General features: G+C 42.6%; 1 pseudogene; it reads left to right on the top strand.

Annotated features, from left to right (window-relative positions):
• LOC123926551 overlaps positions 1 to 23,198 on the top strand; it is a 43,723-nt pseudogene extending 20,525 nt beyond the window's left edge.
• Positions 23,199 to 27,019: the final 3,821 nt, after the last annotated feature.

Genomic DNA, 27,019 nt, shown 5'->3' with positions numbered 1-27,019 from the left:
GTGGCCCATAGTGTACAGCACCTGTGTGGCAGTGGGAAGGTGTCATGCCGGCCTCTGCCTTCCTGATACCTGGAAATCTGAGCAGGAGGCTGGATTATGGAGTGATGCCCTGTGGGTCTGCAAGGACTATGGCCGGGCCAGCTGGAGGCTCTGCAGGAAGAGTAGGAGCGGGAGGCTACCAAGAAAGGGGCCAGATATGACGCCGGGAGGCAGCAAGTGTCAGCAGGGCTGGAGGGTGGGTCACAAGGTATGCACCGGATAGGCCCCGCTGCCCAGCCTGTTCTGGTCACGTGTACTCTCATCTTAGGGGCATGGAGGGGCTCGTGGACCAAGCTCGCCAGTGGGAGCAGGCTGGGGAGTATAGCCGTGCTGTCAACTGCTACCTCAAGGTGTGGGACTCAGGCAGCAGCAGCCTGGTGGAAAAGTGCTGGATGAAGGTGAGGCGGGCCACACCCTTTTTGGCCATCTACTTCCCAGACTGCTCTCACAGCCAGCATTCCTCCTCAGACATTGCTTTTTCCTCCTGGGCCTCTCATTTTCACTCAGGCAGCAACGTTCCTGCTGAGTGCTTGCTAGATGCTAGAGCCAGAACTTTGTAAACTGTAAAAAGGGATCTAAGGCAGAACCCCTAACAGCCTGAAGTTGGGGGAAGTTGGACCACTGTGGCTCAACTAATTGAGAAGCTCGGTGAAAACTAAAGGATGTGACTTGAAGTGGAGTTCAGAGGAGGGTGAAGTCTCGACTGAGAGGGAGGGAGGCTTAGTGAGGGAGGGGGTAGACCTGGGACCAGAGCTGGAAGGGCAAATCCAGAGGCCAGAACTGGGGCCAGATGGAAGCCAGGAAGAAAGCAGAGGCTCCTCCTCTACATAGAAGCTCCTGAAAAGAAGAATCTAGCCAGTGAAGCCAAGACAGTAGGTTTCATCAATTCCTAAGCATATATATAATCACATATTATTTTCTTAGAAATTGGGTTGCATGTGAAGTTTTTTTTAAAGATTTTATTTATTTATTTGACACACAGAGAGAGATAACAAGTAGGCAGAGAGGCAGGCAGAGAGAGAGGTGGAAGCAGGCTCCCTGCTGAGAAGAGAGCCCGATGCGGGGCTCGATCCCAGGACCCTGAGATCATGACCCAAACCGAAGGCAGAGGGTTAACGCAGTGAGCCACCCAGGAGCCCCTGAATGTGAAGTTTTAAATGATGTATCTGGGTGACTTGGTGGGTAAAGCATCTGACTCTGAATTTTCGGCTCAGCACATGATCTCAGGGTTGTGAGATCAAGTTCTGCATTGGGCTCTGCACTGGTTGCGGAATCTGCCTTAGATTCGCTCTTCTTCTCCCGCTGCCCCTCCCCACTCATGCTGTCTGAAACAAAAAATAACAAAAAATAAGTAAATGATGCATCTTTGATCCCAAGAAATATGGTATTAGGAGTTTGAGGGGGATATGGAGTCAGCGCCGCCGATCCCAGGTCTGAAGGTCTACTTCCACCTGGCAGCTTCCAAGGGGGCTGTGGCCAGAGTGAGTCACGTGACATGACTCCCTCCTCTGAGACCCCACCCCAGGAAGCTGTAGGTGGGGTTTGGAGCCCCAAACCTGGCTTCAGGGCCCCTTCCTCGCATTCCATCCCTTTGCAGGACACCAAATATTCCTTCACCCTCCGTTCCCCACCTCCAGCACACGAGTGGTCTTTCTAGGTGGAGATCAATTATTGCCCCTTTATTTAGAGAAATTACAGACCCATTCCCACCCTCTCTCCCTCCAGGTAGAGAGGCCTTGAAGCTCTTTGACTGCTGAGGGTGCAGGTATCGGAGGCAGTGGCTGAGCAGGAAAGAAGCCAGAAAAGGGGCAGGTCAGTGAAATCTTGAACCAGACAGTAAATAATGGGGATGAATCCCTTCTCATCTTTCAGCTTCAGGCCTCTAAACTTGGCCTGTTTGGGAGTATTTTGTGTGTGGTCCCTAGGAGACATGTTTTTTTTTGGGGGGGGGTCATTTTAATATTTACAAGAAATAAATCAGCAGAACAAGATTATATCAGATAGGCTGTGTAGAGTAGCTGCGGCTTATAAAACATACCAGTAATTTGTACCTGGTGAGTATAAAGAAAACCAAGTCAGGATTCAGATGTCTTTACAACCAAGGGAGTACACAGGGCATCAACAAATTAGAGGACAAAAAAATTCACATTTTCTACATTAAAAAAAAAATTTACAGATCTCACAAATGTCTTTGAAGACAAAGAAAAAGCCAAAAGACAAAGAAAAAGTCCTCTGAAGGGTGGGAAAGAAGAAGAAATCTGAAACGGAATTCTAAATGTAAAAAGAGTTTTACTTCACAAGACCAATTTTCTTGGCTTCTGTTTCATATATCAACAATCTCCACATTTTGACTATAAAAACTTCTGCTTCTTCATCAAGTACCATGGCAACATTCTAGGAGATGTGTTTTGAGTAGCCCTTGCAATCTTTAGACAGACCTTGTCTGAGCCTCTCCCTAGGGGAGCTGTGTTTGAGTCTCTTCTTAACGGGACTGTGATGGGTTCTCGCAGAGGGACTGAGATGGGTTTTGCCATGCCAACTGTACTGGTCCCTTTCAAAGTGGCTCTGTTGGCTCTGCTCAGAAGGACTGTGTCTGTTCCTCTCAGAGAGATTGCGTCCACTTCTTTCAGAGGGACTACAGTGAGTTCTCTCTGAGAAACTGCGACCTCTCCTCTCAGAGGTCCTGTGCTGTCTTCTCTCAAAAGGACTGTGTCCTCTCACCTCTAAGGGACTGTGATGAGTTCTCTGAAAGAGATTGCGACTGCTCCTCTCAAGGGGAATATGACATCTCCTCTCAGAGGGACTGCGACATCTCCTCTCAGAGGGACTCTGATGGCTCCTCTCAGAGGGACTCTGATGGCTCCTCTCTGAGGGACTGTGATGGCTCCTTTCAGAGGGACTTCGATGGCTCCTCTGAGAAGGACTTTGATGGCTCCTCTCAGAGGGACTGTAATGTCTCTTCCAAGGAAGACTCTGATGGCTCCTCTTGGAGGGACTGAGATAACTCTTTAGGGAAGGATTTTGATGGCTCCTCTCAGAGGGACTGTGATGGCTCTTTAGAGAAGGACTTCGAAGGCTCCTCTCAGAGAGACCGTGATGGCTCTTTAGGGACGGACTTAGGTGGCTCCTTTCAGAGGGACTGTGATATCTCTTCCGAGGAAGACTTTGGTGGCTCCTCTCAGAGGGACTGTAATGGCTCTTCCAAGGAAGACTCTGATGGCTCCTCTCGGAGGGACTGTGATAGCTCCTTAGGGAAGGACTTTGATGGCTCCTCTCAGAGGGACTGTGATGTCTCTTTAGAGAAGGACTTTGAAGGCTCCTCTCAGAGAGACCGTGATGGCTCTTTACGGAAAGACTTCGGTAGCTCCTCTCAGAGGGACTGTGATGTCTCTTCCGAGGAAGACGTCGGTGGCTCCTCTCAGAGGGACTGTAATGGCTCTTCTGAAGAAGGCTTCGGTGGCTCCTCTCAGAGGGACCGTGATGGCTCTTTACGGAAGGACTTCGGTGGCTCCTCTCAGAGGGACCATGATGGCTCTTCCGAGGAAGACTTCGGTGGCTCCTCTTAGAGGGACTGTGATGGCTCATCTGAAGGCGGCTTTGGTGGATCCTCTCAGAGGGACCATGATGTCTCTTTAGAGAAGGACTTCGAAGGCTCCTCTCAGAGAGACCGTGATGGCTCTTTACGGAAAGACTTCGGTAGCTCCTCTCAGAGGGACTGTGATGTCTCTTTAGAGAAGAACTTTGATGGCTCCTTTCAGAGGAATTACATGGGGTTCTCTCCCTTAAGAAGCTATGGTGGTTTTGCTTCTTGGGTGTGAGTGTCTCTTTAAGGTGACTGTGTGAGGTTCTCTTAAGTGAACCATGTAGATTTCTCCCTCTGACTTGAACTTTGGTTCCTATTTTGGAGCTCTTGGACTCCTGGCTAGAGATTTCACATCTGTAGGAGTTTTTCTTACCTTTGCTGCTATTGTCGTTTTGAAGAATAACCACAGTCTGTCCGACTGAAGTGGTTTTGAAAATAGCACTTCTTTGGGAAACCATGTTCTTGGGTAGTTGGGTATGTTTAAGTTGGAAAGAGCTACCTCTTTTTGGTTGATGAGCTGATCTGAATTGCTGTATTTCTTCCCATAACATCTTCTCCTTCTTAGTGGTGATGTCTGTTGGCTTTAGCTTAGCAACTGACATCCTCTCTCTTTTGATATCTCTCGATGAGGAATAATCTCTGGCTTTTTGTTTTGGATCGTGGTTTTTGCTTGAACACAAATGGTCTGGCCTTGACCTGTCCTCAGGCTTCTGTCCAGCAAAACCCATAATTCTGTGTGCCGTCTGGAATGCTTTCTTTAGACCTTGAAAAAGCAGTGGAATGAATTTGGGTTGGGGGGGTTTCTTAGATTGTCTTTTTGAAGAGGCAGTAGTTGTCTGAGATGCTCCATTCCTCTTCCTTCTTAACTGGGCTGGTAAATCCCGAGGACGACTCCGTATTGTGGTTCTACCATTTGTATAGAACTCTGTGTTTTGTGTCCTGCCTCCCATAGTGATTCTTTTCTTTGGGTATTTTGAACTACGGGTCTTTTTGGTTCTCCTTTTAGACCATTTTTCATCCTGATGGCTTTCAGAGTCACTCTCTGGTAGAGAGTGAACTTGAGTAAACTCATAGCGCCCTGGCCCTCCAACTGTCATCTTTCCTGCTAGGGCAGGGATCCTATACTGTCTTTGCCTGATGTGGACTTGTACAGGAGCAGGAGATGGGGAAGATACAGACTGGAAATCCATTGTAGAAGTAGGACTCTTGGAAGCTCGAGTGTAGACTTTAGCTTTCCTTAGTGATGGTGATATAGAACTCCTTGATGTGATGGATCTGTCTCTTCTGTGATGCTTTGGGACTTGGGATCTTTTCCTAGTTCGCATCCTAAAGCCAAGATGCAACCTAATCTCTCCGTGGTCTTTGGGAGTGCTTACAAGGTGGAGCTGTGGGTAGATAAGAAGGTAAGGCCGCAACGTGCCCTGTAATTTATGACAGCAATTAAGTCCTACACATCGGCCACACTGTAGGCGCATAGGGTATTTTAAAACCAGACCTGAAGTTAGAGGTGGAGGTACATGGGGGAGTATTTGACTCCTTAACAGTTTTGCTGCTACTTTTAGCTTCAGATCTTGTAGCAACTGGAACTGTTCTGACAAGTCAGTCTTGGCCTGGGGAAGATAACTTGGCTCGAGACAGTGTTGGGACTCAAAAATCCTTGTCTGTGAACTCTGTGAGTTCTCACTCTCTTCCATTGGAACAGAATCTTTCCTAGTGAAAAGTGTATGGAAGGAAGACTCTAAATTTACTGGGACAGGAGGCTGGCCCTCTGTACACGAAACAGGCACGTGCTGAATGACTTCCTGGGATATATCACTAAGCTTCGAACTTTTCTTTATTTTTGTGCTAGGGCCAGAGTATTGCTGTATTATGGAGGACATGAAGCTACGTGTCCACGTCCTTAAGGCTATTCTTTGTTCGTGACCATGATATGAAGTGTGTCTCTGAATGTAGTTTTTGGACACTGAAGTCTGAGAAATAATACTTTGACTCTTCTCTAGCAGACTCTTGGAAAGTTGCATCAGTTCCGCAGGAACCCCAAATAAATTCTGAATAGATTGACAGATATCTGCAGTGGCTCTTCCCGTTAAAGATGTTTGAGAACAAAGGTTCCTTTCCATAGTGGTTCCCAAGACATTCCCTAACACTAGCATATTGGAGAGATATCTTCTGGGTAGTCGCTGTCTCCAGGAGTGATTCTCCCAGACATTCTGTTGTCTGCTCAAGACAGACCAGTTAAGGCCTCTTCGAGTTCCTGATCCTGACTGGAAGGTCCTAGATGGTGATCTCCAGCTTTGCAGTGGATGTTGGGATAGGCGCTGGAGTGAATTCTCTAGCTTCCCCACCGGCTTCTTATCAGTCCTCTTAGATATGACACCCACTCCTGGGATCTCAAAATGTGGGGTTTCTACAATGTTAGCTGTCTTATCAGAGGGTTGATTGTGAAGAGACAAGAGAAGGGTTGAAGTTTGTATCATAGCAGAGTCTAGAAAGTATTCTTCAGACTGCAAAATATCTGTCCCAAAGTTTTTTATATCCAAGGCCCTTGACACTTCTGGCATCTCCAAATCACAAAGGCTTCCTAATTCAGATGCTTCGGCAGAGCTTGAGATGAGCGAGTTTGAGGAGTTCTGTAGAAATCTAGAGAAATAATTCCCTATTTGTAACTCCTCTGTTGAAATAAAATCCTCAGATGCCCTCTTCTGATATACCTGTACTAGATTCAAATCCTCACATTGCATGATTTGAGGAGGCCCTATATTTATCCCCATTACTTTCCCAGCCTGAAGCCCTTGTTCATGAGTGAACACTGTAGATTCCTGCAAAGTAAATGCTAGCTGTGAGAGTGATTCTGAAGATTTCTCTTCAGTATTTGGCCTCAGAGTTAGTTCTACAGGTTCTTCCATTTCTTGAAGGTGTGGCCTTGGGAAGAAATCCAAACAATCTATTACTTCAGTAGCTGATCCTAAGGAGACTCCTAGTGGTTCTACAATCTGAGGAATTGGTAGTGGTGCTAATTCCTCAGAATTTACAGTTTGAAGTGGTGGCCCTGGGATTAACACAGTCTTTACAATTTGAAACCCTGTGGACTTCGTTATATCCAAAATTTGGTGGCTTGGCTCTGTGGTTAATTCCTTTGATTTTACACTTTGCAACCATAGCCCTGAGGTAGACTCGGAAGGTCTCACATCTTGTACTTTTGGAGTCAGTTTAACGTAGTCTACCATTTGAGAGGTTCCCCCTGGTGTTAATGCTACAGAAGTTACAACCTGAAGTGGTGGCCCAGGAGTCACTTTCCCATATTCAACAACCTTGGGGGGGCTTACTGAGGTTATTCCTATTGGTTGAGCAGCTTGAAGCTGTGTCTTTGTAGATCCTGTGACTTGATTTAGCGGCTTTGGACTAATCCTCATAAACTCTGTAATTTGACCCTGTAGTCCTGGAGCTATCTGTGAATATTTCATACTTTGATTCTGTGACTGTGTCAGCCCCATTGGTCCATCCCCTTGCTGCCATGTCTCAGATGTGAGCTCTACAGATTCTGCATGTCCTGTAACTTGACCTCTTTGCCTTGGGGACAAATCTAAAGAGTCCTCCCTTTGAAGCCATTGCTTAGAGGTTGAAGCCACAGATTCCGGAACTCGATATCTTAGCCTTGGTGTCATCTCTGAAGATTCTGGGACGTGATGTAATGACTTTGTAGTCAGTGCTTCTGATTCTTCCCTTCGCAGTCTTTTCTTGGAGATCACCTCCACAAAGGGAGGATTGGGCCTTGGAGCGCTCTCTGTATATCCAGTGGTTTTACTTATTGGCTTTGGGGTCATGCCAAAGGGAGGATTGGGCCTCGGAGCGCTCTCTGTATATCCAGTGGTTTTACTTATTGGCTTTGGGGTCATGCCAAGGAGTTCCTTCTCTGTTGGCCTTGCCTTGGAGGTCAACCCCATAGTTTCTGTAGTGTGATGCTTGGGCTTTGGTGCCATCTCTTCAGATCCTGTAACTTCCTGCACTGACCTTGTATGTGATTCCCCCAAGTCCTTAACTTGAGGCCATGACTGAGAGAGCAACTCTAGTGTTTCTGGGATTTTCTTTAAGGTTAATTCCAAGGATTCAGAGCCTTGATTCCTTAGCACGTGAGTCAGATCATCAGATTCTGGTACTTGAAGATCTAGCCTTAGAGGCACTCCTGGAGATTCCATGGTTTTACTTGTTGACTTTGGGGTCAACCCCATAGAGTTTTCTACAGTTTCATTGCCTTGATGTGCCAACCTTTCTGTGGTATGATAAACTGGTACTGAAATCAAATTTACAGACTTGGAGACTTGATGCTTTGGTGTTGGGATCACCAAATTCACAGATTTAGGGACTTGAGGCTTTGGTGTTGGGATCATCTCTGCACCTTCTACAAATTGATGCCCTGGCCTAGGGATTATCTCAGAGGAGTCTGTGATTTGATAGCTCCTCTTTGGAGTTAGTTCCTCAGATTTTGTTCTTTGAAGCAGTGACCCCGATAGTAACTCTACAGATTTTATATCTTGTTGCAGAGATGCTGAAGACAATTTCACATGTTTTATACTTTGCAACTTTGCTTCTGGAGGAAACTCCAAAGGTTTCTCACCCTGTCGTTGTGATTCTGGAGACAAATTTGAAAATTTAACACTACTCAACATGGGTCCTGGTATGAACTTCTTAGTTGGCTCTGGTGCCAACACTATTGATTTCATACCGTGCCATCCTGAAGTCAGCTCTTGGCAATTCATACCTTGCTGTTGGGACCCTGGTGTCAACTCTACAGATTTCCCATCTTGAAAACATAGTTCCGGTGCAAAGACCTCAGAATTAACACTTGGGGACCTTAGGCATGATGGAAACCCTGAAGAATTAGCACCTTGAGGCTGTAGCTGTAGGTTTGACTTCAAAGATGTCACATCTTGAGAACATGGCTCTGATTCAAACACCACAGATTTCTGCCCGAGGCAAGAAATCAAATCCTTCGAATTCACATCTTGAGGTTGTGGCCCTGGTTTCAACTCCAGAGATTTCACATCTTGAAAACACAACTTTGGTGCAAACACCACAGAGCTCTCACTATGCTGCCTGAGGTGTGAGGGCAGCTCCCCAGAATTCATACCTTGAGGATGTGGCCCTGGATTTAACTCCACAGATTTCACTTTTGTAAAACATGGCTCTAGTGCAAACATCTCACACTTCAAGTCCTGCAGCTTAGAGCCTGAAGCCAGTTTCACAGAATTTCCACCACAAGACACTGGCTCTTTGTTCATCTTCACAGACCTTACATCTTCAAGCAGTGGCTTTGGTAAAAATAACACAGATTTCCTGCCATGCAGTGAAGAGCCTAAAGTGAACACTGGGTGCATAACTTGTTGCTGTGACCCACAGTGGTTCTCCAAAAACTGTATTTCTGGAAACTTTGTCCCTGGAATTAACTCAGAAGATTTCACACCTTGCAAATGTGGTCCAGCGTTGAACAGAATAGATTTTGTACCTTGATAGTCTGACGTAGGATTCAATTCAGAGGGTTTCATGCCTTGCATCTGTGGGTCTGGATTAAACTTTATAGCATTTATGCATTGAAGTTCTGACCCAAAATTCAAATCAGAAGAATTCACGCCTTGCAGCTGTGGGCCACAGTTTAATTCTTGTGATGTTATACCTTGAAACTTTGTCCCTGGACTAAATTCATGTTTCACATTTTGTAAATGTTGCACAGGGTTGAACATAAGAGATTTCATACCTAGAACTTCTGACCCCAGATTCAAATCAAAAGATCCCATACCTTGACATTTAACCCCTGAAGTCAACTCAAAAGATTGTATACCTTGCAAAGGTGGCCCGAGTTCAGACCCCATAGAATTAGCACATTGTAACTTTGGCTCTGGATCCAACTCAAAAGAATTTACACACTTCATCTGTGGCCCAGGGTTGCGTTCCATGGGTGCTACAGCAAGAAACTTTGACCCTGGAATCAATTCGGATTTTAAATCTTGTACATGTGGTTCAGCGCTGAACACCATAGATGTCTCACTTGGATTCTTGGATCCCGGATTCACCTGAGATCCCGTACCTTGACATTTTGTCCCTGGAATCAATTCAAAGTACTGTACGCCTTGCAAAGGTGGCCCAGGTTTGCACCCCATAGAATTTGCACATTGTAATTTTGGCTCTGGATTCAACTTAGAAGAATTTATACACTTCATCTGTGGCTCAGGGTCGCATTCCATAGGTGCTATAGCAAGAAACTTTGACCCTGGAATCAATTCAGATTTCAAATCTTGCGAAGGTGGATCAAGGTTGAACACCATAGTCGTCTCCCTTGGGATCTCTGAACTCAACTCAGAAGACTTTGTACCTTGACGTTTTGAAACTGAAGTTAATTCAGAAGGGTTTATACCTTGCAAGGGTGGCTCAGATTTGCATCCAACAGAATTTACACACTGAAGTTTTGGTTTTGAAATAAATGCAGAAGAATTCACATCTTGCAAAGGTGGCCCAGGGCAGAACACCTGGGATTTTATACCTCGAGACTCTGATCCAGAATTCAACTCAGATTTTACCCTGTTCAGTTGTGGTCCAGTACTGAATGGCCTAACATTTATACACTGAAGCTGTGGGGCTAGATTAAATTCAGAGGATTTCCCACCTTGTAATTTAGGCTGATGCTTCGTTTCCAGAAATTGCTCATATGGAAGCTTCCTGTCTGTGCACAACTCGGGTTTTATCTCTTGTAACTGTGGCCCAGGATTGAACTTGAAAGATGACATACCTTGAGGCCTTGATCCCTGGCATAACTCAGAAGATTTAACATCTTGCCACTGTTGCTCAGGATTGGATTCCTTAGATTTCACATCTTGGGGCTTTGTCTCTTTGCACAATTCTGAAGATTTTATATGTTGCAAATGTAGTCCAGGGTTGTATACCACAAATTTCACACTTTGAAGCTCTGGCCATGGTTTCAACTTAAAAGACTTCTCTTCTTGCCGCGGCTTCCCAGCATTGAACTCGGAAGATATCACATTGCAAATCTTTGATTCCAAAGCTAACTCAGAGGGTTTTGTGACCTGGAGTTCTAGGTCATGGTTGACCTTTGTGGTGGTCATTATTTGAAGCTTTACAGACTCAGGAGATTTTGCACCTTGCAACTTCGCCCCAGGGCTGAATTTCAGAGATTTCAGGGCTTGAATGTGTGATCCTGGTGTCGACATAGGCAATTTCCTATTTTGTAACTGTGGGACTGACTCAAACCCCAAAGATTTCACATCTTGGGTCTTTGCACCTAGAGTCAATTCAAGAGGTTTCATGTCTTGCCACGTGGGTCTGGTAAGGAGCTCCACATGTTCTCCATTTTGAAGCTTTGTTTTTGGCGTTAACTCAGAAGATGGTACACCTTGTAACTGCAGAACAGGTTTTAACTCAACAGATTTCAAATCTTGGAGTCTGCACTCTAGCATCAAGTCAGATTTCTCACCTTGTCTCTGAGGTCCAGGGTTGAACTCCACAGATTTCACACCTTGAAGCTTCCTCATCTGAATTAAATCAGATTTCCCACCTTGTAGCTTTGGACCGTGGTTGAACTCAGAGGGTTTCCCTTCTTGAAGTTTTGACCCTGGGATCACTTCAGAAGATCTCATACCTTGCAAGTGTGATCTAGAACCAAACCCTGCTGATTTTTTATCTTGAAGCTTTATACCCATGATCAACTCAGAACATTTCACATCTTGTAACTGTGGGCCTGCTTTCACACCTGAAAACTTCCTCTCCAGGATCAAATCAGAAGATTTCTCACCTTGTAACTTTGGATTAGCTTTCAGTTCTGCAGATTTCACACCTGGAAGCTTTTCCCTTGGGATCAGTTGTGAAGATATCACATCCTTCAAGTGTGGTCCAGACTTAAAATTCAGAGATTTTACATCTTGAAGCTTTATACCCATGACCAATCTAGAAGATGCCCCATCTTCCAACTGTGGGCCTGACTTGAAATCCACAGACTTCACTTTTTGAAGCTTTGTCCCCTGTATCAATTCAGAAGATTTCACACGTCTCAGCTGTGGCCCAGGTTTGACATTCACAGACTCCATATCTTGAATCTTTGTTTCTGAAATTGATTTAGAACTTTTCACTCCTTGAAACTGTGGGTCAGGGTTGAACACCAATTGCACATTTTGAAGCTTTGATCCAAGGGTCAGGTCAGAAGATTTCACAACTTGCACCTGGGGACTGGGACAGCTTTCTTTATGTTTTACATTTTGAAGCTTTGTCTTTGAGGTCCTTTCAGAAGAATTCACATGTTGTAACAATGGCCCAAGGTTGAAATCTGTACATTTGGTACCTTGAATCTTTGTCCCTGTGATCAATGTAGAAAATGTTATACCTTTCAACTGTGAACTTGGATTTAACTCAGTAAATGTCTTATCTTGGGACTTTACCTCAGGTGACAACTTAGAAGGTTTTAGATCATGCCACTGTGACCCAGAGTTGAAATTCTCAGATTTCACACCTTGAAGCTTTGTCTGAAGAGTCAATTCAGATGACTTCATGCTTGTCAAGTGTAGCGGGGAGTTCAATTCTATAGTTGTATTGCTTTGTAATTGTGACCTTTGGCTTAAAACGCCAGATTTCACACCAGGAAGCTGTGAATCTTCCATAAGCACCAGAGACTTCACACGTTGAAGCTGTGCTCCTGGGGATGAATGTAAGGGTTTCGCTTCTTGAAGCTTTGATTTTGCAGTCAATTTAGATTTCCCATCATGCATGCAAAGCCTAGATTTCAGTGGCATAAATTTTATATCACAGAGCTTTGACCCTGAAGTCAGCTCACATGATTTCACACTTCTAACCTGTAGACAAGGTGTCAAATCACAGTCCTGAAGCTTATGTTCCTGGAGTGATGCTGAAGATTGCGTATCTTGGAGCTTTGGCCTTGGAGTTAACGCAGATGACTTTCTATCTCTTAACTGTATCAAAGGTTTCAACCCTAGAGACTTGACACCTTGAGACTGTAACCCTATAGACTTCACACCTTGGAAATCAGGTCCTGGTATCCACTGGATACACCTCATTCTTTCCAGCTGTGGCTCTTTTTTGAGCTCAGTAGTTTTTACATCTCGAAGCTGTGGCTCTGAGGTTGATGCCAAAAGCTTCCCTTTGTGCAGCTGTGTTCCTGGGAGCACCCCAGGGATTTTCATGTTCTGCAACTGTGGCCCAAGGTTGAACTCTGTATATGTCGCACCTTGAGTTTTTGACCCTAGAGTCAATTCAGATGACTTCACATCTCTTAACTGTGTCAAAGATCTCAACCCTAGGGATTTAACACCTTGAGACTGTGACCTGAGATTTAACTCTACAGATTTCACAGCTTGGAACTTAGGTCCTGGTATCCACTGAATGCATCTCATACTTTCAAGCAGTGGCTCTTGTTTTAACTCAACGGTTTTTACACAAAGCTGTGGCTCTGAAGCAAACTCTGAGACTTCAATTTGGTGCAATGGTGACCCTGGGGTCAACTTAGGAGACTTTATGCTTTGCAACTGTGGTTCAAGTGGATCAGGCTTGAATTCTTTAGGTTTTAAACCTTGAATATTTGATTCTGGAGTCAAGTCTGATTTCATACTTTTAAACTGTAACTCAAAATTGAGGTCTACTAGTTTTTTACCTTTAAATTTTAGCTCTGGAAGTAACTCCAAAGACAGCTTATCGTCCGACATAGCCCCTCTCTTCACCTGCTCTGAATTCACACATTGCTGCTTTGGTGAGATTACAGATATCGTGCCATCCTGTTCTGGCCCAGAAGTTAAATTCATGAGTGCTGTCTCTTGAAACTGTTGCCTTGGGGCAAAATCCATAGTTTTTACTCCTTGAGACTTTGATCTTCTGGTCACTTTCACAGATTTTACTTCCTGCTTGTTTAGCCTTGGGGTCCACTTTACAGATTGTACACATTGCGGCTCTGAATCTGGAGTTTCCTCTACAGATTTTAAACTTTGATGCTTGAAACACGGGGTACTGTCGACAAATTTACTATCTTGGGTTTGTGGCTCTAAAGTCAGTTCCTTGGGTTTCACACCTTGCAGTTCAGACCCTTGGAGTAATGGCCCTGGTGCAAAAGGCACAGATTTCTCACTTTCAATTTTCAATTCCACAGTTTGCACATCTTGCATTTGTGTTCTTTGGACCAACTCCACAGCTTTGGAGTCTTGAATTCTTGCATGCAGAATCAAGTCAGAAGTTGTACCTTGAAGCTTGGTATCTTTGGTACTTTTCACAGGTTTGACATAGTCTATCCATGGCACTGCAGTTACCTCCATAGATTTCTCACCTTCCAGCTGTGGACTAGGGGTTGGCAAAGTAGATTTCGTACCTTTTGGACCCTGTCCTGTAGTTAAGACCACAGATTTCACATCTTTCAGCTCCGAGGTCAACAACTCAGATTTTACACCTTGAAGTTTTGAGTCTGGGGTCAGCTCCATTGGTTTCATACCCCCCACACCTGGCCCTCGGATCAATTCAGAAGATTTTATACCTTGTAACTTTGTTCTTCTAGCCAACTCAGAATAGTTTACACTTGGCAACTGTAACTCAGGAGTCAACCCCATAGATATTGCATCTGGTTTCTCTGGCTGAGAGACAATTCGATAAGAAATGTTACCTTCCAAGTTGGACATTTGGTCCCTCCCTAAATTTTTTACACCTTGAAACTGTGTCTCTGGTACTAGCATATCAGGCTTGACCACTTGCTTTTGAGGTCCTGGGGACAACCCCACAGATCTTACTCCTTGCATCTTTGGGTTTGGGGTCAACTCAAAAAATTTCACATGTTGTAGTTGTGGCCCTGAGTTTAACTCTGAAGTTTTCACACCTTGAGGTTGCGTTCCTGATGTCCGATCACAAAATTTGACATCTTGTAACCATGGCCCTGGGGTAAGCCCCACCTGTTTTATATCTTGAAGCCTTGGAGATGTCTTTGCTAATTTAGAATCTTGAAATGCTAATTCTGGAGTCATCTCCACAGAATTTACACCATTAAACACTGATCCTGGGGTTTGCTCCCCAAATTTGACAGCTTGAAGTTTTGGCCCTGAAGTCAATTCAGAAAATTTGACATCTTGCTGCCTTGGCCCTAGGTGCAGTTCCTGAGACTGCACACCTTGAAACTGTAGTTCTGAGGTCAACTTCATAGACTGCGTGCTGTGAAACTGTGATCCTTCAATAGACGGAAGAGTTTTCATATTTTCACTCAAGAGCCCTTGGCTTAATGGCAAAGGTGATTCTGTTACAAATCCCAAGGATTGTATATCTTGAACCTGTGTTCCCGGTATACATTGCACATGTTTCAAACCTTGATGCTTTGGTTCTAAGGTCAAATCAGAAAATCTGACATCTTGCAAGCGTGGTCCTGAGTTTTGTTCCACAGATTTCATACCTTGAGTTTCTGGTTCTGGAGACAATTGTACGGACATAACACTTTGATGCTTTAGCCCTGGGGTAAAATCTGACAATTTGATTTTTTGCACTGGGGAACCTGGGGTCAGTGCATCAGATTTCACACTATGATGTGGGGACTCTGAGATGAAATCTACAGGCTTTTCTCCTTGAAAAGGTGGTCCTGGAGGTAAATTTGAAAATCTGACACTTTGCAAATGTGGCCCTGGGATCAATTTCACATCCTGAAGCTGTGCCGCCTTAGTCAATTCCTCTGATATTATATGTTGTAGTATTGGTTCTTGTACCAGCTTCTCAGATTCTACCATTCCAGTAGTAGCTGGCTGTTGGATTAAATTAACATATTCCATGTCTTGTAATTGTGGCTCTGGATGCAGCTGCATAGACTTTACTCCCTGGAACTGTGGCTCTGGGGTCAACTCCGGAACATGTCGTTTTGGTCCTGTGATAAATTGCTTAGATCCCACCACTACTGGGGATGACACAGGGGTTAACTTCACAGATTTCAAATTTTGCATTAGTGGCTCTGATTTCTCATATTGCATTTGTGGTCCCAAAGTCAATTCCAGGGATCCTTTTACTGAATATGGTGGTACTGGCATTGTCTCCTGGATATTTTCAACTTGAGACAATGCCAACACATAAGGTTCTGTGTTTTCGTATTCTGACCTTAGGGGTACCTCTGAAGGCTCAGTAACTTGAAGGTGTGGCTTTAGAGTCATTCCCGTAGATTCTATAACTTGACCTGTTGGTTTTGGTGTTAATGCCACTTGGCGCAAAGTCCCAGAAAACAGCTGTGCAGTTTCTGTGTCTTGATGGCCTGGCCCCAGAGTCATCTCTGAAAAATTCTGAAAACATGGCCTGGGCATCATCGCAGGAGTTCCTGTGACTTGCTGTGGGATTAACTTCACAGATTCCTCCTCTTGTGGCCAGGTCTCAGAAGCTAACTTTACAGAGGCTGTGTCTTGATGCCTTGGTCTAGAAGTTGGACCCAAAGATGTCTTTGCTAGTAAATGTGGTTCCACGCTTAGTTTCCTCGATTCAACATGTAAGCGTGTTTCAGGAATCAACCTCTTAGATACTTCCAGTGGTACAGTTAAATCCACAGCTTTATTGCCATGCATTAATGGACCTAGAGCTAACTCGTCAGGTTTTGTACTTTGGGGCTGTGGTTCTGGGGTCAGTGGCACAGATTTCATACCTTGAAATTCAGGTTCTGAGGTCAACTTCTTATAGTTCCTAAATTCTGAATATGGTCCTAGATTCAGGTGAACAAACGTCATACTTTGGGACTCTGGGTTCAACACTTCTGGATTTATTCCTTGCATCTCTGATCCTGGTACCAACGCTGGAGATTCTTGTATTATGTGTTGAGGCATTCGAGTCTCCAGGGCTTTTACGCCTTGGAGCATTGTCTCAAGAGCATCTTGGAACGGCACTGAGTTTGCCTGCATACATTCTGAAGTCTGGTTCAATGGCCCTGGAGTACTTCTTAAAGATGGTTGTGTCAACTCCATAGATTCTTTCCTGTGGTGACAAGAGTTGGAAGTCAACTCTACTTCTGCTCCTTGATATCCTGGCTCTGTGATCATTCCTGAAGATTCCAAAGCTTGGTGCCATGGGGTTAATCCTTCAGGTTCTGTGGCTTGATGATTTGGCTTGAGGTTCAGCTCTACAGAGTTTACTGCTTGAATGTGTGCCCCTGAGCTTGGCTCCTCATATTTCATACTTTCCACCTGTGTTTCAGGAATCACATTTCTACATTCTGCCATTTGAGGAAATTTCACATCTTTAAGCAATAGTACTGGGGCTGTCTCCTTAGATCTTTCATCTGGTAACCATGGCTTTGAGGCAAACTCCATAGATTTCTTATCTTCCTGTGGTGGTCTTAGGATCAACTCCACAGCTTTTGTATCTGAAAACTTCGGTGGGAGGGCCAAATGAACATATTCCAGACCTTGCAACTGTGAATTGTGGGTCAAATCTAGCGATTTCCTATTTTGCAAGTGTGGTGCCTGGGCTAACTCAGCAGATTTTCCACTTTGTTGTTGTGTTCCTAGGTTCAAATGAATAGATTTCACACCTTGAAGCTGAGACCCTGGGGCTAACTGCACAGAATTCCCACTTTCCAGCTGTGAAATAGGTGCCAACTCATTAGATTTTACAGTCTGCAGTTGAAGTTCTGGGGCCAGTTCTATAGGGCTCACAGTTGGGATCGGCTGTCCATATTTTACCATCTGTGGGACCGAACCTGGAGTTACATCTATAGATTTTACATTCTGCAATCCTGGGGATAACTTCATAGAATCCACAGTCTTAACTTGTGGCATTGGCTTCACCCCCAGATATTCTGCACCTGGAAGTAGAGATGTAGTGGTCATTACTGCAGATTCTGTGACTTGATGCAGTGGCTCTTGGCTCATTTCCTTAGATGGTGCTCTTTGACCCAGTGATCTTGGGACTGTCCCTAAATGTTCCATTATTTGATGATGTGACTGTTTTGGCTCAGCCAGATTTCTGATTATGGGGTCAGAAGCCAACCCCATAGTTTCCATAATTTGATGGCTTTGCCTTGGACACATCTCTGAAGATTCTAAGATTTGATGCCTTGGGGTCAAACGTGGAGATTCCATGACCTGATGAGGTAGCCCTGGGGTTAATGCTGTAGTTTTTGTGCCTTGAACATATGGTTGTGGAGTCATCTCCACAGAGTCTTGCACTTGAATCCGTGACCCAGGAGTCAACTCCAGAGGTTTCCTGACTTGAGATACTGGCCTTGAGGTCAAATCCTGAGTTTCTACAACTTGTGATTGTGGTGTTATGATCATTCCCATGGGTGACCCCAGTGCTGCTGGGGTTACCTTTAAAGAGTGTATGGATTGATGTGATGGCATTGGAATCATCCCTACTGATTCTGTGATTTTAAGTGGTGGCTTTGGAGGTAAACCCACAGATCCTACAACTCCAGGTGGACCAATAGTAGGAGGACAGCTAGAAGATGTCAAACCGACTGGTTGAGTTGCTCCTGGGGCCAAAGTTGCAATTTCAGACTGTGAATCTCCAGATTCTATAACATGTGGCGGTGCTGGTGGAATTATTCCCATGAAATCCATAGCTTGTAATTGTGCCACTGGAGTAACTTTCGTGTAATCAGTAACTTGATGCGATGGACTGGAGATCATTTCCAGTGATCTTGTATTTTGACATATTGGCCCTGGAGGAATCTTCAATGGTCCTGTGATTTGACTTTCTGGATTTAAGGTTATATTCACTGATTCAGTAACTTTAGGATGTGGCCCAAAAGTCATTTCCACAGTTTCCACAACTGTATATTTTGCCTTTGGATGCATCTTTCCTGATGGTATAACTTTATGGTCCAATGATGTGGCTATTTCCCCTGATTTCATGGCTTGGGATGGTGTTCTTGGGGTTTTTCCCACTGGTTTTATGATATGTGGATGTGATTCATTAATCATCCCCATAGAATCTGTGACTTGAAGCAATGCTGCAGGAGTTACCGTCACATTATCTGTGACTTGATTCACTGGTCTGGAGGTCATCTTTGATTCCATAACTCGATGCTGAGCACTTGGTGTTACCTCCACTGGTTCAGTGACTTGATATGATGGTTTAGTGCTTACACTCACTTTTTTTGTGGTTTCCATTGGTTTCCCAACTTTGGCTGGTGGCTGTGGGAACAAACCTACAGATTCTATCACTTCTGAATGTGATTCTGGGATCATCCCCATCGAATCCATGACTTGAAGTAAAGCTAAAGGAGTTACCTTTATACTATCTGTAACTTGACATGGTAGACTTGGGGTCAATTCCACATTAGTCATGTGGGACTTATGCTGCTGAATCCTTTTTTCCAGACGACCTATGACCCTCTGTTCTATATTAAGTTCTAGGACATGTTTTGGCTCCTTCTGCAGTCCAGTGGTTTTCTCTGGAATTATGTCAGCTCCTAAATTTTTGGGAAGTGGAGTGCCCAATGATGTAACTAAGGGCCTGGATGTAAGGATTTGGGGGCCATCCCCAAGTTGTGACTGCTTACCTGGGATAAGTGACTGTGAAATTTTTGTTTCTGTTCTATTTAATCCAGATTCCACTCCAATATTCACATGGAGCTGAAATGATGGACAGTTTGGGAATTTATTGTAGAGACTTTGTTCAGTGCTTTGATGAATGGGCACAGATACCTGGATTTGAGGTTTCTCTGGTTCAGGAACTCCTCCTTGTGCCTCAATTAAATAATTCAGCATTCCCCATGATTCCCTCACAGGCAGAGGCACTGCTTGTTCCCTCAAAGTATAAACCTTCCAAGCCATATGTCCCTCTAACTCCCACCTAGCTAAAGGAGAAAGCCGGATTGGAGCCCACCCCGAGAATCGTGGTCTTGCCTTGGTGAAAATAAAATCTGGCCCATGATCCAATGTCAAATGACTCTTGCTCTCTCCCCCATTCTTTGTTTTTTCTTGTTGGCGGAGATCTGGGGATTCAAACATAGAGTTGATAAAAGAGTTTTGGGATCTTAAGGGTGAAAGAGCTGCCAAATTCTGTAAAAGTTTTGATTTCCCAAACTCTGAGAGCTGAAAAGGAGGCAGGGGTGTGCCTTTGTTCCTGAACATGGAAGACTGGGTTTTGGGTAAAATAGGTAAACTATGGCTCCGGAGTTGCCAGGTTGTTCCTTCAGAAAAGACGGGAAGGTGGGACAGGCAGGAGTTGTTGCATAATGATCCAGAGGAGCTGCTGTCCTTAGTAGAATGTTTTGCCTTCTTACAGCCACAACAGGGTAAAACAGGCTTCTGAGCCACAAGCACAGAGGAGGTGGAGGAAGAAATCACATCCTGTGATTCAGGCAAACATAATTTCTTAAGACTTGATCTAAGAAATAAAGAAAAGTTTCCATTTGCTTTGAGGCTGGAAAAAGTAGGAAAAGGGAAAGGTAACGGCTATTTCAAATGTGAAATATTTTGGCCCGAGGGAGAACAATAACAACAAAAGAGATTGTTTTCCCCAATATCAATTACTTGTGTGAAGAATTCCTCTACCAGGAGGAGAGGACGGTATGGGTCTCCATTCCAATCAGAAATGATCCATGGACTAAAACCTTTGGACCCAGAATTTATCCCCACTGCCAAAACTAAGTAAATAAGCCACCACCTAACAATCTCTCTTTTCCCTCTCTTTTCCCCTCCCTCTTTCCCTCTCTACTACTTCCCTTCTTTGGTCTCTTCCTCCCTCCCTCTTAAAAGTTCTACCACCTTTGGGGCACCTGGCTACCTCAGCTGGTAGAGCATGCAATTCTTGGTCTCAAGAATTCAACCCCCACATTGTGGGTAGAGTTTACCTAAGACAAAAACAAAAACTTCCACCACCCAACCTCCCCCCAGAAATGACCTTCCCTAACCTTGCACATTCCAGATGTTGGAAGATCTGATGAAGACTTCTGTCCATGGACCAGAGTACATACTCCTGGGCCCATCCTATAGGGAGACCTGAAAAGCTGGACACAAGAGTAGGTCAATGTCACTGAAGTGATATTAAAGTACTAGTAAGGAAACCAATAAGAATAGTGACTTAACTTAGAAAAGGAACAGCTATCATTGTGAGGGAAGTAAAACAGTACTAGGTACCTTTCTCCTAACTCATACAGAGTTTATCAGTAGAGTAAGCTGAAGAGAGGAGGAATAGATAGTGAAGGTCAACTCTACTCACTGTGTCCAATTAGCTTCCGAGCAGCTCATCCTAAGTTTTTCTTCCCACTGGGAAGCTGGGAACAGAGGTAAAGAAGCTTTTAGCACCCTAATTGTTGATACCACCTCTACCTTGTTCCACCCCGGTGTTTTACAGATAAGACAACAAAGGTGAAATCATGCCTAGGATCATTAAGTTAATTAGTGGTAGAGCTCAGACTTAACCCAAGTCTCAAGTTTTTATATTTTGAACTCTACTCTGCTGCCTTCACCATGTAGTAGATTAAGCTGTTGGAAAGCGCAGGAACAGTCATGCGAGTAGGGAGTTGGAGTAGGGGAATCAAAGTTCATAACACATGTTTTTCCCCCCAACAGAGTCTACCCAGTGCCTATGACAGGGGAAAAAGTTATCGGAACTTCCTGCACCAAACATTAATCTCACCAAATTTCTTTCCTGATGCTTTGAGTTCTACACGAAAGGAAAATTAGGAAAGAGAGCATGGGGAAAAGAAGCATAGGAAGAATTATCAATCTGTTTACATCTCTTTGGAAGTTGCTAAAAAGAATCTAGCATCTTTGGAGATGCTAGAAAGAATAAGCACATTTCTTTCGTTTACATAATCTGTCTCAAATTCCCTCCCTCAAACTGTTATTAAAGTCTGGAGTTTTAAAGCAGACCCACAGTTGATTTGTCATTAGCCTTGAGCTGAAGAATAAAGGATAGGATCTTTCTGACCTGTGAGTTTCTGGATCTTTTTCAATTTACGCTGCTTTGAAGTCTAGAGAGGCACAAAGAGAAAAAAATAAAATCAGAAAATGTTCTAGGTTAGAGAATCAAGAGCACATTTCCTCTCACAGACACAAATATTGATACAGTTGGTGTCCATAACCACAGCACAACTGGCACCCCATTCATGTATTCATAGATCATTTAATGAGTGCTTACTAAGTTCTAGGCATTAGGTTGGGTGCTAGGACTACAAAGATAAATATGACCCCTGTATTCTGGGAATTCACATTAATGGCAAAACAGATGTCTAAACAGCTAAATTATAATACAGTGTGGTAAATATATAACACATAAATAGTATATAAATAAATATATAACAAAACATAAATATATTAAATTTATTAAAATTTATAGATATATTAATAAATAAATATATAACAGAAATATAAGTGTTACAGAATAAAAGGACAGTGATTAACTGCCTGGGAAAGATGGGGAAAATTACTCAAGAAGTGGCCATTTGTACTGGAGTCTGAAGAATCAACAGAAAGTTTTTGGTGAAAAAAAGAGCCTGCCAGGCAAGTCAAAAGCACCATCACCAAGAAGATTATAAAGTCATGAGTGTCAGGTGCACATTGGCTAAGACAAAAGCTGAAAATATAAGCGGAAGCCAGATTTTGCCAAATGATGGAATTTTTATTTTATCCTTTAGGTCAGGATTTCCCAATCAGTAACGTAATCTCCTAAGTTTTTTGCAAGCTTGTTCCAGGTCACTTTAAAGGCAGAAATTACATTTGTTACCATTTCAAATAAAACAATTTTTATTTCTCCCTTTTGAATCATGACATCAGTCTCAGAGAGTGTATTATAAGAGTCTACATAATATTATTCATAGTATTGCCAAATGTTTTAGCTAAACAGTGTTGAATAAAAGCGTTAAAAGCAAAAATTCTCCCAAGAATGGTGGTTCAACATAAGAAAGTAAATCAATGTGATACACCACATTAATAACACAAAGGGGAAAAAAGATGGACAATTATCTCAACTGGTGGAGAAAAAGGATTGCCAAAATCCAACACCTATTCATGATTTAATAAAAAAAAATAATAAAGACACTCAACAAACTAGGGATAGAAGGGAATTTCCTCAATATAGTAAGGGGTATTAATGAAAAACCCATAGCTAATATCATTCTCAATAGCGAAAGCCTGAGAGCTTTCCTTTTAAGGTAGTGAACAGACAAGGATGCTCAATTTCACTACTTTTCTTTAACATTGTGCTAGAAACTCCGACCAGAGCAATTAGGTAAGAAAAATAAAAGCCATCTTTTCCTTTGGAAAGGAAAAGTTAAACAATCTCTATCTCTGTTCATAGATGACATAATCTTATTTACAGAAGATCGTAAATAATACACACACATACACACACACACACACACACACACACACACACACACACAACCCAATTAGAACTAATAAATGAATTTAGCAAAGTTACAGAATGCAGTATCAACACACAAAAATCAGTTGGTTTTTTTTTTTAGGTTGGTTCCATACTGGGCCCAATGGAGAGCTTGACCTCATGACCCTAAGATCAAGATAAAGATCAATATCAAGACCTAAGCTGAGATCAAGTCTTGGATGCTTAGGGGTACCTAGGTGGTTCAGTTGTCAAGAGTCTGCCTTCTGCTCAGATCATGTTCCCAGAGTCCTGGGATCAAGCCCTGCATCTGGCTCCCTGCTCAGCTGGAAGCCTGCTTCTCCCTCTCCCACTCCCCCTGCTTGTGTTCCCTCTCTCGCTGTATCTCTCTCTGTGTCAAATAAATAAATAAAATATTTTTAAATATAAATAATTTAATTTAATTTTTAAAAAACTGATTGAAAATAGAAACCCTGGCCTCTGCCTTCAGCTCAGGTCATGATCTCAGGATCCTGGGATGGAGGCTGGTATCAGGCTCTCTGCTCGGTGGGGAGCCTGCTTCTCCTCTTTCTCTCCCTCTGCCTGCCTCTCTGCCTACTTGTGATCTGTGTGTCAAATAAATGAATAAAAAAAATATTTATAGATTTTATTTTTAAATTTAAAATTAAAATTAAAACGAAATTTAAATTTTAAAAATGTTAGATAAATCCCCTGATATGAGGAAGTGGAGATGCAACATGGGGGGTTAGGGGGATAGGAGAAGAGTAAATGAAACAAGATGGCATTGGGAGGGAAACAGACCATAAGTGACTCTTAATCTCACAAAACAAACTGAGGGCTGCTGGGGGGAGGGGAGGTTGGGAGAGGGGGAGTGGGGTTATGGACATTGGGAAGGGTATGTGCTATGATGAGTGCTGTGAAGTGTGTAAGCCTGGCGATTCACAGACCTGTACCCCTGGGGATAAAAATACATTATATGTTTATAAAAAATAAGAAATAAATAAAAAATTCTAAAAAATAAAAAAATTAAATAAATCTTTAAAGATTTATTTTATTTATTTGTTTATATTTATTTGAGATAGAGACCATGAGAGAGAGCATGAGAGTGGAGAAGATCAGAGGGAGAAGCAGACTCCCTGTGCAGCTGGGAGCCTGATGCAGGACTTGATCCCAGAACTCCAGGATCATGACCTGAGCCAAAGGCAGTTGCTTCACCAATTGAGCCACCCAGGCACCCTATTTTGAAGTACTGATATAATTCCGAAAATGGCATTTTTTTAAGATTTTATTTTTAAATAATCTCTACACCCAGTGTGGGCCTCAAACTTACTATCCCAAGACCAAGAGTCACATGCTCTACTGACTGAGCCAGGCAGGTGCCCCTAGAAAATGGCATTTAAAATACCAGACGTTGGGGCACTTGGGTGGCTCAGTGGGTTAAAGCCTCTGCCTTTGGCTCAGGTCATGATCCCATGGTCCTGGGATCCAGCCCCACATTAGGCTCTCTGCTCAGTGGGGAGCCTGCTTGCCCCTCTCTCTCTGTCTGCCTCTCTGCCTACTTGTGATCTCTGTCTGCCAAATAAATAAATAAAATCTTTTAAAAAATAAAAATAAAATAAAATACCAGACATTGTGTCCCTCCTAATAATCATCATGACCTTTGAAATTGTCTCCCCTCCCTCCAAAGAAGTAATTCTGATAAGTCTTAGACCCAACTTTCCCATTTAAAGAAATAGAGAAGAAAAATGGAACATATTAAATAACAACATGGGTATTTAATCAGTAGAATCTTGCCTGCAAAACTCTAGAGGACAAATGATCCATTTCTTTAACATATAAATGGAAAGAATAAAAGAAAGATATGGAGGTAGGGAATCTACAAATTATAAGGAAATTAAACACACCAACCAATCTCAATATGTGAACCTTATTTAGATCTTGAGTCAAGCAGACTGTAAAAAATAATTTATATCATTTATGATACATTTGGTATTTGCCCAAACCAAATTCAGTGTTTATTTTCCTATTTTGGTAGGTTTTTTTTTTTTTACTCTTTATAAAATATTTTTATTTTAATTTTAATAATTTTTTTTATTTTTTAATTTATTTATTTTTTCAGCGTAACAGTATTCATTGTTTTTGCACAACACCCAGTGCTCCATGCAAAACGTGCCCTCCCTATTACCTACCACCTGTTCCCCCAACCTCCCACCCCTACATTTGGTATTTGAATACTGATGGATATTTGATGGTACTCAAAGATTATTGTTAAATTTTTAGGCATAGTAATGATACTGTGATTAAGTATTTTCTCTTAAAAGAGTCTTTACCTTTTAGACACACATATTTAATCATGAATGAAATTATGTTACCCGACATTTGCTTCAGAACAATGCAGAGTTGAAGCTGGGTTATGGAATCATGAAGATTCATTATGCACTTTTTAAAAAAAGATTTATTTATTTATTTATTTATTTGACAGACAGAGATCACAAGTAGGCAGAGAGGCAGGCAGAGAGGGAGGAAGGGAAGAAGGCTCCCCGCTGAGCAGAGAGCCCAACTCAGGGCTCTGCTCCATCCCAGGACCCCCTTGGATCATGACCTGAGCAAAGGCAGAGGCTTTAACGCACTGAGCCACCCAGGTGCCCCTTATTATGCACTTCTATGTGCTTTTGATTTGTTTAAAAATTTCCTTAAAATGACAAAAAAAAATTATTTACTATAGCTCCAGAAATCCCTCTTTATGGAAAGCTAAATATTATTAAAAGAAATTAAAAAGGCCTAAATAAATGGAAAGACAAACACATTCAAAGATCAGAACACTCATTATTTTTACTACATTAATTATCCTTAAACTGACCTATAAATTCAGTTTCATTCCCATAAAAATCCTGCATATTTTTGTGTGACAATTAACAGGATAATTAAAAAATACAGAAATGCCAATGACCTGGAATGCCTGGGTGGCTGTCAGTTGAGTGTGCAACTCTTGGTTTTGGCTTGGGTTGTGATCCTGCATTGGGCATTGCACTTAGTAGGAAGTCGCTTGAGATTCTCTCTCTCCCTCTCCCTCTGCCCCTCCCCCAGCTCACACATGGGCACGTGCTCTCTCTCTAAAATAAATAAAATAAATCTTTAAAAAAAAGAAAGAAATGCCAATGACCTAGAATAACTAGACAATTTTGAAGAAGATCAAAGTTGTAAGACACGACCAAACTTCAGGACTTACTACAAAGTCTTATTAATAAATACAGTGAAGTATAAGGACAGACAGACCAAAGTAACAAAATAAAGAGACCTGAAATTGACCCACACATGTGTACATTTATATGATTTATGACAGGGTCATCAATGCAATTGAAAGAGAAAAAGTGATGGTCTTTTCAGTAAATGGTGCTGGGAGAAACGACTGGAGTTTAGAGTGTGATGGTGAGGTAGTCATGTAAGTATAGTGTCAGATTTAAAATTTTGGTATTTTGTTCATCATAAATTTTCCACATTAATTTTTATTTTTAAATAATATTGCATTAAATATTACCTTGTTTACTAGGCTTTTTGATGCCCCTTAAATTTTGTGCCCAAGGTGAATGACTCTCTCATTTCACCCAGTCCCTGCCTTCCTGGAGGGATTGGATAATTCTATGGGAGGAAAAAAGAACTTTGATCCCTACCTTATACCATACACAAAAAAGTAATTTGAGATGGATCATAGGCCTTAATGTAAATGAAAAAAAGGTGGGGGGGGGCTTCTAGAAGAAACATAGAAGACTATTATCATAGCCTGGGGGCAGGCAAAAATTTCTTACATTGGACATGACAAAAAAAAACCCTGAGCATAAAAGCAAAAACTGATACATTGGATTTCATTAAAATTAAGAACTTCTGTTCATTAGCACACCACTGTGAGTGAAAAGATAAGCCACAGTGGGAAGATTGATTTTGAATACCTACATCTGACAAACAATTCATGTCTATAATATGTAAAGAGTTCCTACAAATTAGTAAGTAAAAGATTGGCAATCCAACCGTTAAAAATGGGCCAAAAAATTGAACAGGAAGGTCATAAAAGAGGATTTTCAAATGACCAATTAACAT

This window comes from Meles meles, chromosome 16 (genome assembly GCF_922984935.1).
Source record: "Meles meles chromosome 16, mMelMel3.1 paternal haplotype, whole genome shotgun sequence".
In the NCBI taxonomy this organism is placed as follows: Eukaryota; Metazoa; Chordata; class Mammalia; order Carnivora; family Mustelidae; genus Meles; species Meles meles.
Note: the sequence above shows the minus strand (reverse complement) of the source record. Positions and strands in the feature narration are given on the sequence as shown.